The sequence below is a fragment of the Anastrepha ludens genome, chromosome 6 (assembly GCF_028408465.1).
Source record: "Anastrepha ludens isolate Willacy chromosome 6, idAnaLude1.1, whole genome shotgun sequence".
Lineage (NCBI taxonomy): Eukaryota > Metazoa > Arthropoda > Insecta > Diptera > Tephritidae > Anastrepha > Anastrepha ludens.
In genome coordinates this window covers 70,824,030-70,836,673 of record NC_071502.1, presented here as the reverse complement: position 1 = coordinate 70,836,673, position 12,644 = coordinate 70,824,030, and the positions used below count along the sequence as shown (strand labels likewise).

At 40.4% G+C, this 12,644-nt stretch overlaps 1 protein-coding gene across 1 annotated transcript in view; it reads right to left on the bottom strand.

Annotated features, from left to right (window-relative positions):
- Positions 1–12,644, bottom strand: part of LOC128866435 (mucin-2) — a 189,991-nt gene that overhangs the window by 52,932 nt on the left and 124,415 nt on the right. Inside the window, exon 4 of the mRNA XM_054107155.1 lies at positions 5,656–5,687. The gene's annotated coding sequence lies outside the window, so the exon portion shown is untranslated. The remainder of the gene's footprint in view (positions 1–5,655; positions 5,688–12,644) is intronic.

Sequence of the window (12,644 nt, the reverse complement as noted above, 5' to 3'; positions counted from 1 at the left end):
TCTTGGATAAAAGTCGTCGCGTTGATGTGTGTGAAACAATGCTTTCAGACTATCAAGACAAGCTCAAATGCATCATTACGGGAGATGAGACTTGGATTTATGCTTACGACCCTGAAACAACCGACCAATCAAGCGAATATCGTGCTAAAGGTGAGGCCAGACCGAAAAGAGCACGTCAAAGTCGTTCAAAAATAAAGGTCAAGTTTCATCTGGCCAAACTGTTAATAAGGAATATTATTTGAGCGTTATGCGTCGTTTACGTGAAGCAATTCGTCTAAAAAGACCAGAATTATGCGCCAACAACTTTTGGTTTTTGCATCACGCGATAATGCACCGTCTCACACTGCACTCGTTCTTCGTGGCCATTTCGCCAAAAATTCCACGCATATCGTTCCGCAACCACCGTATTCGCCTGATTTGGCTCCGAGTGACTTCTGACTATTCCCAAAACTCGAGTCGATTGAAGAGATAAAAGCTGAATCGAAGAAGGTGCTGATGGCTATACCGGAAATGGACTATTTGGCATGTTTCGGGGATTGGAAAAATCGTTGGCATAAGTGTATTTCATCGAGAGGGGATTATTGTGAAGGGAATGAAATTGATTTACAAGAATAAATAAAGATTTTTCATTTTACAACCAAATTCACTGTACTTTTTGCCCACAGTAAGTAAATGGGGATCGATTTAAAACTTCTGAAATAGTGCCTCGAGGAAAAGTATTTATATGTGTTTGTACAAAAGGTTTCGATATGCACGTTCCTGCTTCCTTCTTCCAATTTGATAAAACCAATGTATTAACTAATGGCCATAAGAATTTGTGCTTAGATTCACCTATTTTAATATTTTTGACTTCTTTATAAATGCGGGGAGATGCTAATTCCCTAATATGCAACATATTCCAAAAAAGGTAAATGTCCAACGTTTCGTTGTCCGCACCACCAACACTAACTTTATTTCTGTTATAGAACAACATTCCTTTATGTTTTTTTGCTTGGTTACACATTCGTTTGTGTAGTGTGTACTAGAAATTTCTAATTGCTTGCTTTAGAGTCACAAATCTTCCATATTTTAATGCCATATTTTGCTGACATTGATGGTATATTTTGTGTGAACTTGGTTTTGCCTCGATATGAAAATAATTGCTCATCAACTAAAAACATCACCTGAGGCTTCATAGTTATTAAAAAAATTTTGGTTGGAAAAATGCCAAATATCATGTAATGATTTTGATACCGTTTGCGAGTGCGACTGTTTTCAAAACGAATATATCGCGCTAATACAACAGAACGATGGTAAGACGTGGCAGCTCTAAATATTGGTAGACTATCTGAACGCCTAAAGTTGCAAGAAGAACCACCACAGAAAAAATCCAATTCTGCTTAGATAAAACCCGTCCAAATTGGACGTATTTCATTTTTCAGCTGTGTATTTGGAGTATCGCCTGGTCTATTTTATGGTAATAAAGAAAATGTTTTGAGTAAAAAGTAGTATTTTGGACTCTTGGTTATGCATAACATCGCATAGTATTGTATACTTCGATATGAACGGCGCTAGTTCGTTTTCGCTCCACTTTTTGCTATCAGTACCATAAAAGTATTCATTGACGTCGCTTGTCTTTGGATTTCACAATGTGTGTCTTCTTCAACTTTATTACCAACGACAATTCATTGCCGATTGTTTCTGATCTTGATTCTCGTTGTCTGATGCATCACCATCAGGAATACAATCCAAATCATATGCTCGCCATTGTCTAAATCTAGATTTATAGGTTGATTACTTTCTTCAAGTTCCTCGGCCACCTTGCCATGATCAAAATCATTATGTAACGCTGTTGCCAGTCATTAATAAAAATCACTGCTAAAATTCCGGTCGAGTATTTTAAGTCATTGTTTTTTTGAACAAAATAGTACCTACACACAAAAAATTAGGCCTAATATTTGAATTGTATTTGCACGGGCTTCTTACACAATCAACGTTCACTTATCAAACAGAATTGAAGCATATGCTGCAATTGTCAGAAAAACCATATAAACTAAAATTCAAATCATCTGTTGCATTGCCAATTAAAAAATTTTGCTAATGCACAATATATATATAAACGCGCTTACACCCGAAGGGGCCGAGCCCCTCCTCTTATTTGTGACGTGCGTCTTGATGTTGTTTCACAAATCGAGGGACCTGCAGTTATAAGCCGACTCTGAACGGCAGAGTTTTTTGTATAAAGAGTTACACTCGAAGGCTTGCCATTGCATGCCACACACACTTTTATTTATGTGTTGCAAATATGTTAGAATTAATTTATTTTCACGTCGCACATTACATTTTACTCTTGACAATTTTTCTGACAGCTTTAACCCCGAAAACATTTATGTCGCCAAAATTTTTGGTGGCGCAAGGCTATTAAAAGGCATTTAACGAATTTTCTGGCGCTTCGCAATTATAGTCTTCTGTAAAATGCAACCGACAAATGTTAGCATACTACTTTCGTGTGTGTGTGTGTGTGTATTCCGCCATTTTTTTTTTTTGCGCTAATGTGTGCAGGTGGCGTTCGGCATACGCTGCATATCAAGGCACAAGCAATCATAGTAATCTAGCATCGTAACTGCAACACACACACATTTGCCACTCAGTGCGACACATTTAATTAACAAAAATATCTCCAGACACATTCGCAGATTTCATATAAACACCCACATGACTACATACTAACTTAATTTGTGCAGCCTCTTGTTTTCAACTCTCATGCGCATTTCCTTGTAACTGCATATTTTGTTTGTTTGCTGTTCGTTTGCTACTTGCCATGGACTGAACTTTCAGCATGTGTAACTTTAACTTTTGCAATTTTCACGGCATTAGTTTCAACAATTATTGCATGTGCTTGCTGCCAATGGCAATGGAGCTGGCGCACGCATAGCGGAGGACATGTATGCATGCATCCAAGTGAGCTGGCAGCACTAACATATTCATTTAATGGTACATACAATATATATATATATATATATAAGTGTTTCTGTGTACGTGGGCCAGAATATGCTTCAACTACCAAGTGAGTCGAGCTCAATTCAGCTCAATCTGCCGCTGTTAGTCCACTGCCACGGCTTAAAGTTGGCTTTTATATGAGTTGAATTACAAAAACATTAATGAAAACTCACAGCAAAATTTTTACCCGGGACTTTTTCTACGTTTATTCTTGAATCTTATACCCAGGTGCATGGCTAATAAGGAGGCAGAATAAGGATTTATTGTTCCAAAATTCCTGGAGGAAATTTTATGTATTTGAATGATTCAATCGGTACAACCGTTTTATATAAGTATGTATATCTTCCGTTTTTTTAAAGGCGCTTCCACATTTTCAATTAGGCACAACCAATAGCTCCTGAAGATGACTTCTAACAGAGATTGAAATATCGACCAATATATATACATACATAAATGGCGCGTATACTATTTTTTGGGTGTTTGGCCGAGCTCCTCTTCCTATTTGCGGCGTGCGTTCTGATGTTGTTCCACAAATGGAGGGACCTACAATTTCATGCCGACTCCGAACGGCAGATATTTTTATGAAGAGCCTTTTTATGGCAGAAATACATACACTCGGAGGTTTGCCATTGACTGCCGAGGGGCGACCGCTAAAAGAAGAAATTGTTCTTCATTTTGGTGTTTCATCGAGATCCGAACCTACGTTCTCTGTGGACACCGAATAGTAGTCACGTACCAACCCATTTGGCCACACACCAACCCAAAATTAATTTGTTGTTTTATTAGCCTTGAATTCTAAAACTAGAGTTCGAACTAGCCTTGAATTCACAAAATAGAAATACTAAAATAAAAAGGGGAAAAAGGCTATCAACTGTTTTCGAAAATCGAAAGAATATATAAACTCAATTTTGATATGAAAAACAATGTTTAAAACTGTTGCGTTGATAGTGAGCGTTTTAGTTTATAATCTTACAAAGCAGCAGTGCTGGCGGTATTGGATGTAAAAACTCTAAAAGGTCAGATGATTATGTGGTGTTTTAGAGAGAAAAATCGTCCAGATTTTCATGAATCCCTAATAATGCACCAGTTTTCAATGCTATCACTGTAACCAAATTCCTGGCCAATAAATTATCAAATATCATCGAGCAACACAGTATTCACCTGATATGGCTCCAGCTAATTGAAATTTATGTCTTTCTGAAACATAAATTACCACCTCGAATTCATATAATTAAATAGCAAATGTCCTATAAGGACAATGATACTATGATATAAATAGAATTTAATATAATTTAGTTCTAATAATTTTTTTAAGAAACCACAGTTAATTTTGCTACAGAAATCAGAAAACTCTAGTTTCAAACTTTGTACAAATTCAAAAAAAATTTAATAAATTCTCATCGAAATTTCACACTTTTTAATCAGATATATTTATAGTCCATTGAATTTTATTTCAGCCCTAAAAGTATTCATCGGGGTAAAATTTAATGGTAGCAAAGGAAAATGAAGTCCTCTTCTTATCTACGCATAATTAAACTGATATTTGTTACTAGCAGACCCATTTCTCTACACTCTACGTCGCAATGGTTTAGATAAAATTTTTCCGTGTGAACACTTCAAACATTTCAAACTCACTCTTTAAATAAATGTATTCACATTAAATACATCAGAAACTAAACGTCAATACACGTACAAGGATGCACAACACATTTCATGCACATGCGTCTGCCATCATCCGTATGCTAGAGTGACAGCGACTGTGATTATGATAGTGAATGCGTGAACACGGGGCGTATGAGCAATTCATTTGTGAATGCGACGGCAGATATGCGGTTGAGTGGCTTAGTCGTCGCATTTGTCTTTAGTGTTCTTGTGCCCTTCTTGTTGTTGTTGCGGTTGCCATTGCTGTCATTAATATGTCAAAGATGACGAACTTGCATAGATGTGCAGCTGGAGATTTGATTTTACAACCGCTTAGCGAATTCATTGCAGCTCGCTGTGCCAGGGTGTGTTGTGCCAAGTAGTCATGGAAGTATGTGATGCCGCTACAGATGAATGCGAATTGTGCACGGATTAGTGTTGTGACGTTTGACAAATTCTCTTAATTAGAGCTCAAAGTGGAGAAAAATACTTGGGAAATATGTAGCGTCAAATACGAAAGGCAAACTCAGGATGAAGCATTTCAATCAGCGACGGCTGTGATTATGAAAAACAAAAGCTAATATAAAAATAATTAGTGAATATATATGTATTATGTATGCAATAGTTATCAGACGTGCTGTGTATATAAGTCCCTTCTACTCGAATTTATCAGTAACTGTTTTTCTGGATTGCTTTACATATATATATATATACAGGTAAATTGGAGTAGAAGGGAATTATATACACAGCACGTCTGATAACTAACTTTTTTATACAATTTTAATAATTTTCTTTCAGGTCCCATATATGCCCATAAATCCACGTTTTGTACAAATCAAAAAAAAAAAAAAAAAAAAAAAATTTTGTCAGAATTCCTAGAAAAATTTAAAAGAAGAAGAAATAGTATAAAGTGTTTAAAAGAACGCTTTTCCATAATTTGGATAATGGGTTTATATGCCATAAATAGAAAAATAAAATAACAAAAGCGGTAATAATTATTTAATGAACAAGAAGTAAAAAAATTATTTTATATACCTTTTTATTGATTTTTTTCCATAAGCAGATACCTGCAAAAAACAGAATGTACGTTATTGAGGCTTGGAATATATGCACGTGCGGCTTTAAATAATTGTTGAATGGTCCTTTTGAGAGCATGAGAAAAAATGAATTGATGATTACTTAATAAATGCTCATTAAGCATCAAAAAGTAGGTTTATATGTTCGTAGGTATAACTAAAAGCAAATGAGCGATATCAATGACTTGATAAAGAGAAAAAAAACGGTATTAAATATTGTAAATACATCGAACAATAATAATTTTCCTACTACAGTATTCTGCAGCTTATTATTTCTTTTCTTCATATCGAAAAATTATAGATTGTATTAAATTTCATTATTATTTACCGATGGAAATGTGAGATAATATTGTGTAAGTTCAACAGAATAATATTTAAAATTACAATTAAACTGAAATGTATTATTGCGCCTTTCGCACACATGAGCACGCTTCTATTAATATGAAATGATTGCATAAACATTCATGCATCGACTGGTAAATGTAAAGGCAATGGACTAACCACAGTAGTGTGAAAAGTAAGAGAATTATACAGCTAAGTATTTACTTAAGTTAGTTTTCGGGATTTTATTAATCCCGGCACTTTCGGGACCTCATTTTGTAACAATTAACTTATTTATTAAAGGCAGCAAATTAATACTAGATAATAATGCAGTGTTTGCCGGGCTCATTTTCTGAGTCTTCCCACAACTGAGCCTCTGGTAGCACTACACTGTATCTCTTTTCAAGTATTGTACGATTCTTGATGGCATGGAGTCAAGGGGCATGGAGAGAATCGTTGGATCGATGTCCATGCCTTCTCTGTATTCCAATGCCGGACAAGGGCCGTACCAGTTCCCATTGTATTTCAGTCTGCAGATGGCCTTCAAGGCCTCTCCTTGGATGAAAGCATCAAGTGGTGGTAAACCAATCAGAGCATCTAGTGCCGGGCCTGAAGAAGTCGGAAAAGATCCGATGCAACAGATGGCCACAGTGCGTTGTAGTCTCGATAAGGGCCAGAAAGCTGTCAGTGCTTTGGATGTCTTTGTTTCAACGTGTGATTTCCATAGGAGCTTACTATCGAGGATTACTCCAAGATATAATTTCCTTGGATAGCTGGATTGCGACTCCTTTTAACTTTTGCAGAACGAGTCCATCAAGCTTCCTCCTTCTGGTAAAGAGCACAATACCAGTCTTGGCGGGATTTGCCGATAGCTTATTCGCACAGCACCAAGTGTCAATCCGATCCAGAGTTTTGGGCACTTTCCTGTAGATGTTCATAAGCGAAGGGTCTGTTACCAAACAAGCAACATCGTCCGCATATGCTTGTGCGTAGACTCCCGAATCGTTTAAGGTGGTGAGTAGAGGGTTGATTACCATGCACCAGAGCAATGGAGATAGCACACCGCCTTGGAGGCAGCCTCTATTAACCCCAGATGACACCAGCAGATCTTCCTCTGCTCGCACCGAAACGATTCTTTGGGCCAGCATCGAACGAATCCAATTTACTAGCACCCGGTCTACGCCGTGCCTATTAGCAGAGTTACACATACTGTGAAAAGTGGCATTGTCAAACGCCCCCTCTATGTCTAAAAATATGCCCATAGGGAGTCCCTCCTGTCGATGGCCAGCTCTACCCTAGCAACAAGGTTTTGCAGTGCCGACTAGCAGGATTTTCCACTTTGATAGGCATGCTGAAATGGAGACAGAGGGTGAGCCTTCAGCGACTTCTGACGTATGCGCAACTCCACCAGTCGTTCGAGACTTTTCAGCATGAAAGAGGTCATGCTGATGGGTCTAAAGCTTTTGGGGCTGGTGTAGTCGTCTTTTCGAACTTTTGGGATGAAAGCGACCCTCACTATCCTCCAAGAGCGTGATATGTAAGCCAGTGCCAGGCATGCCGAGAAGATTTTCTTCAGGACTGCTGTCACGGACTCTGCACCTTCCTTCAGCATGGCAAGATATATGCCATCTGGTCCGGGCGACTTGTAGCTGCCAAAAGATTTGATGGTAAATCGAATGGCAGCCTCATGCGCCACAGATCTGGCAACGAACCAGTCATGCCGAGAAGGTGTAGCAGCTCTGACAACTGACCCTATCAATAAGGGCTGTTGCCGGCTGACGTTTATCTGATTACCAGGAAAGTGAGATTCCATCAGCACGCTGAATGTCTCACTTTGCCGCTCCGTGAAGGAGCCATCAGATTTCCTAAGTGACCCCAGCTTAGCAGTTGGGTCCCTTTTCAGGATTCTAACCAATTTCGCCTTGCCACTCAGAGATTCAATACCGCTGCAGAATTCCCTATATGAGGCTCTTTTCGATTCCCGAATAAGCCTCTTGTAGTTCTTCTGAACATCACGGTCTTGAGGGCCCGGTTTAGAAATTTTCTCGACTCACGCCTCAACATCTGGAGCTCTCGATTCCACCAAGGAACGGGAGTCCGGTTAGGGAGAGGTCGAATTGGACAGGCTGACTCAAAACATTCGGTTAGGGCAGCGTTGAGTTTCTCAACAGCCGCCTCAATGGCCTGTTCTTTTCGAAGTCTTGGTGGCGTAACGTCAAGGTCTCGCACCGCCTCCCTAAACTTCTGCCAGTCTGTTTTTCTGGGGTTTCTAGAGGGCAATGGCATTTGTGCCTCCTCGCCACACTGAAACTCAGTGTACCTGTGGTCCGAGCACGAATCTTCGGCAAGGACTCTCCAGTTCTTGATTGACTACCCAAGTTTTGAGTTTGATAGGGTTAGATCAATCACCTCCAGCCTTCTAGCTGTTACAAACGTTGGCTGTGAGCCCTTGTTATGTATGTCTAGGCAAGAGGACGCGATAAATTCAAATAGTCGAGAGCCCCGTCCATTGCACTTGCTGCTGCCCCAGATTGTATGCTGGGCATTAGCATCGCAACATAGGATGAGGCCCAGACTGCGCCGCTCACAGAACCTCACGCGACTAGTGGCCTTCCCGGGTGGTGGCCCTTACAGAGCATCGTAAGGAAAATAAGCAGATGCAATCACAAACTTCGACCATCCGCGTCTACCTCTGTAACACACCTCAGCCGCTTCCAGGTCTTGGCAACAGAATTGCTCAAGGATGATACTATAAGACCGGTCTTAGGTCTACTCGAACTCCTGTCATATAATGTCGTGGCCCCTTTCAGCACACTTAAGCCACAGAGACGGCCTCTAAAGACCCAGGGCTCTTGCACTGCTGTTATGTGGGGTAATGTGTGCAGCTGGGAAATCCTTCTACTTAGTAGTGCAGTAGCGGCTTTGGAATGCTGCAGGTTAATTTGCGTCACCGTCAAGGGACGGTAGCTACAGGAACCGTCCGAGCCAAGCATTTGGGAAAGACATGGAAGCTGACCGCCCCAAAGAAGAGACTCAGACGGTTCCCGTACCGTGAGCCCATGACATCAACATTGGCCTCGTCCACTCGCACCACAAGAGCAGCTCCTTCCCTTCCTTCCCGGTTTTTGCTCTTGGTGTACGAGAGGACTCGCCAAAGTCTCATGTTGATGCCCGGATTCTGAGCACGTAAACAGGATAGGACATTCACCGTAGACAGGTTTGGATCCGGAATCCAGCAAATGGCCTTCCTGAGGAGTACACTCTCCTCGCTGTAGACTGCGAAGCGAGTGGTCCCCATGGGGGCACGATATTGACTACGGTCCTGATCCACTCGAAGTTGGCCAGAGATGCGCACGTTATCTTTATGGTGCCGTCCTTTGTCTCATAGCCCTTCGCGTTGGCTTCAGGACCGGAGGTAACAACCTGACGTATCAGTTGACTTTTGCAGTATTTGATTTCTGCATCCGTCAGCTGATGGTCAGGACCCAGTTTTCCAATCACAGCCACAGGTCGTGGACCAGTAGCCTTCTCGCTATAGGATGGCTTGGCCGCACCCTTGGATGTGCTTGGTCGAAGGTCCAGCTCCCGTTCCTCCACTGACGAAGATTTCGCCAGGCAGACAGCTGTGCTGGACATTTTGTCGAGGCGCCGCTAGGGACGTGGCTCAGCAGAACCTTTTCCCGCCACATTGACTGGCGCCAAGACCGCGCTCGTACCTTGGGGGGTCCTGGCTCGGCCACTGGGGTCAACCGCAGGGCAGGGAGGTGTGCTGCTTTCAGCCACCGTCCTTCTCCGCTTACCTCGAGAGCGAGACAACTTGAGAGTGCCCGTGCCCACCGAGTATTCGGTAGTTTCGTGGGTGTCACTTCCGCTGACTGAGGTCTTTTGGAAGACACAGACGCAGAAGGGCCGGCAGAGCCACATGAGGATTTCTCCCGCATGAGCCTTGCCCGCCGCTTTCCTGCAACAACCTGTCTTCCTCCTTGCCATGCTCTTCGATTTCCCGGCTTCTTTGGGAGGTTGTGCAGCCACCGAAGAGACCTCACAACTCAGGCCCTCCGAAACAGGGAAACATTTCTCAGACTCTGAAGGAGAGGAGATTGCGATAGCAACCCCTGTCTCCTCCAGGATGCGCTCTCGCTCATAGAGCTGAGAGACTTGGGTAATGGCTGGGGCCTCCAGAATCAAGAAACGATTACTATTTAGATAGAAACACGTTGGTATTTATAATACAACAGAGCCAAATTGGAGGCAGGGGTCAAATATTGTATATGAAAATCGTAATAACTACACAAGATTTAGTGCGAGAGTGATTCGATGTCAAGTGATCCAAGTGCTTTGATATTGTCGTGAATTCTAAAAATTGATTTATTTCATATATTCCTAACATTCTTTTAAAATTAGATATCTTCTTAACATTTTTATAAACTCCCTTTTTTTAACAAAATATACTTCGTAATAAAATTTCGTTAAAAAATAGTTTTTTGATCCAAATGGGATTTTCGGAAAAATTTTTTCTAATTTTTGGATATATACTCTGTGATTGCCCAGCACCGTGGAGAGAAAGTAACCAAAAATTTTTAGACAGAGTTTTTAAACTAAGCGAACTGAGCGCCTGATAGGGTGTGGTAGATTCTCAAGCGGATTCGCCAACACAAATTAACCAAAGTTATATCAATTCAATCAATTGCAACATAAGAAAATATAAATGGCGTGAAATAATTTTAAATTCCATAATTCATAGTTCGACTCTTTTCTCCTTTCTCTAGTCATTACCAATAGCTACTGATGAGCTGAAAGTTCATTTCACTGGTTCAAGCTGTCTATGCAGGATAGTAACAATTGCGTAGTTGTGCGTGTATACGAGCATAAAATGCGTGACCTACTCAACACGACTTTATCGGATTGGCAGAAGGCTGCTGAATGTTGACGTCGGTCGATTGCTGATAAGTGATGTCGCAGTAAAGGCGAGTCCTTAGCTCCAGCAGCCAGCGGCAAACATTATTTATAAATATGATTATCTTCGTATGAGTGGAAATGTACATGCATATACATATTTGTGCGTGTATGTGCGCGTAAATTAAACAATCCAGTGCGATTTACTTTAGTGCTAATTGCTTTTCATTGGCGTGCGTGAATATTTCATTGTATGTAACTAGTTGTTACTGCTTGACGTACATCGATTACACGTACAAAATCTCTTACGCATACATGCGCACGTGCGTATCTTTAGTGCGGATGCGTTAAACGCGAAACTATTTTAAAATATTTGCATTTTTATTTATTGCCATATTTTTTTGTGTCATTTATGTGGTCAATAACGTTGTGTATGTGTGTGTGACTCGATTCACCATATCGTTCTCTATCCCCGCACATACGTGCGCATTGTGCGTGCAAGTACTTAAAAGTGCCTCCGGTCTATTTTGCATATTGATTTGTGCTTCAATGCATTTTATATTTATGAGCGTGAAAAAAAAAAGAAAAGTAATTTGAAGCCAATTTATGCTTCAAAGGCGTTCATAGCTGCATTCGAGTACATTCTGTGCCTACAATGCCATGAAATTTAACCGCGAGCAATTTATAAAATATGCAATTTCTTTCTTTAGAACCTGTAACCGTAAAGACCTCTAATTACCTAAAAAGGTTAAAAAATATAATAAATATTTCACGTTTGCAAAAATAGCAGAGAAAGAGGAAAATATGCATCTGATTAACTTGATCACTTTGAATAAATTTTCAGAGGATTTATATGATGTCCATCAGTTATTTAATAACTTTTATAGTGTTGAAGAGAATCTATTCATGAACTTTATTGAGATGACTCAACCCTTATTCCACCTCATGGTACTGTACAGACCATATTGATGTTTAAACAAATCGTTTTTCTTCCAATATGGCTTCTACCTACGAAACAGGCGGCCGAATAAATTTTATTTTTAGTAAGCTGAAAAGCTACCGGACCACATGCAAAACAGCAAAAGTCATGTGTAGAACTAACGACAAAAAACTGACTCAATTCGTACTTACGCTCTCGCGAAAAGAGTGCAGAACTATCATAGGTATGCTAACAGGTCACAACTATTGGCTGCACATGCGTATAAGATAGGGATTGCTAGCACGGACAAATGCAGAAAATGCAGAGAGGAGGTTGAGGAGACTTTAGAACACCTTCTGTGCGTTTGTCCGGCATTATCAAAAACGCGACTAAGATGCCTGGGAGCCCCACTGTTTGAGGGTCTGGAAGACGTCTCAAAAGCGGAGCTCCCAGCCCTACTTAGATTCGCCAAAAGCGCTGACATCCTACATGATGTCTACTTTAGGTATTCATAGAGGTCGGTCTCCATCTGGTATCGCTAGGGACCAAAAGGTCTATGCGTGGCTTATTGCCAACCAGGCTAACCTAACCTAAGCTGAAAAACTAGCTAATTTTAAGATGTTTCCATAGGAAGATTTAACTTCTGCTGCTGATAGTACTTCATTGCAATAATTTTTCAATTAAATTAAATAAATGAAATTTTAACTGAAAGTGCGCCAAGTGTTTGATCACGAAAGAGTCCAATATGTATTTTCATTAAAAACTTAGTAAGACAAATTTTCTTTCCAACGCCAAAACATATTTCTGAAGCT